Genomic DNA, 1,426 nt, shown 5'->3' with positions numbered 1-1,426 from the left:
AATATCAGGAGCCAAAGATAATCCAAGAAAAGAAACTTTATTGTACGTAGAGGATGACATGCGGGTCCCATTTTGCAGCAGCGGTCCCAACGTTTCAAATGCGGCATGAGATCAAAAGAAAAAGAAAGTAGCCAGAAATTAGGGGGTAAAAAAAATCCAAGAAAATAAAGTTGATGGACATAGAGGATGACATGCGGGTCCCATGAGCTAGCAGGTTCCTCAACGTTTCAAACGTGGCATGAGATCGAAAGAAAAAGGCAAGTGACCAAATATGAGGAGCCAAAAATAATTCAAGAAAAGAAAGTTTTATAGTACATAGAGGATGACATGCGGGTCCCATTTAGCGACGGCGGTATCACCGTTTGAGAGGCGGCGGGGATCAAAAGAAAAAAGAAATTGCCAAAAATCGAGAGGGTGAAAAAAAACCAAGAAAATGAACTTTTATAGTACATAGAGGATGACATGCGGGTCCCATGAGCCTGCGGGTTCCTCAACGTTTCAAACGTGGCATGAGATCGAAAGAAAAAGGTAAGTGACCAAATATGAGGTGCCAAAAATAATTCAAGAAAAGAAAGTTTTATAGTACATAGAGGATGACATGCGGGTCCCAGTTAGCGACAGCGGTATCACCGTTTGAGAGGCGGCGGGGATCGAAAGAAAAAGGCAAGTGACCAAATATGAGGTGCCAAAAAAACTCCAAGAAAAGAAAGTTTTATAGTACATAGAGGATGACATGCGGGTCCCATTTAGCGCAGCGGTATCACCGTTTGAGAGGCGGCGGGGATCGAAAGAAAAAGGCAAGTGACCAAATTTGAGGTGCCAAAAAAACTCCAAGAAAATAAAGTTTTATAGTACATAGAGGATGACATGCGGGTCCCATTTAGCAGCAGCGGTATCACCGTTTGAGAGGCGGCAGGGGATCGAAAGAAAAAGGCAAGTGACCAAATTTGAGGTGCCAAAAAGAACTCCAAGAAAATAAAGTTTTATAGTACATAGAGGATGACATGCGGGTCCCATTTAGCAGCAGCGGTATCACCGTTTGAGAGGCGGCAGGGGATCGAAAGAAAAAGGCAAGTGACCAAATTTGAGGTGCCAAAAAAAACTCCAAGAAAATAAAGTTTTATAGTACATAGAGGATGACATGCGGGTCCCATTTAGCGACAGCGGTATCACCGTTTGAGAGGCGGCGGGGGATCGAAAGAAAAAGGCAAGTGACCAAATTTGAGGTGCCAAAAAAAACTCCAAGAAAATAAAGTTTTATAGTACATAGAGGATGACATGCGGGTCCCATTTAGCGGCAGCGGTATCACCGTTTGAGAGGCGGCGGGGATCGAAAGAAAAAGGCAAGTGACCAAATATGAGGTGCCAAAAATAATTCAAGAAAAGAAAGTTTTATAGTACATAGAGGATGACATGCGGGTCCCAT

Source organism: Lolium rigidum, chromosome 7 (genome assembly GCF_022539505.1).
Source record: "Lolium rigidum isolate FL_2022 chromosome 7, APGP_CSIRO_Lrig_0.1, whole genome shotgun sequence".
NCBI classification, from domain to species: Eukaryota; Viridiplantae; Streptophyta; class Magnoliopsida; order Poales; family Poaceae; genus Lolium; species Lolium rigidum.
Note: the sequence above shows the minus strand (reverse complement) of the source record.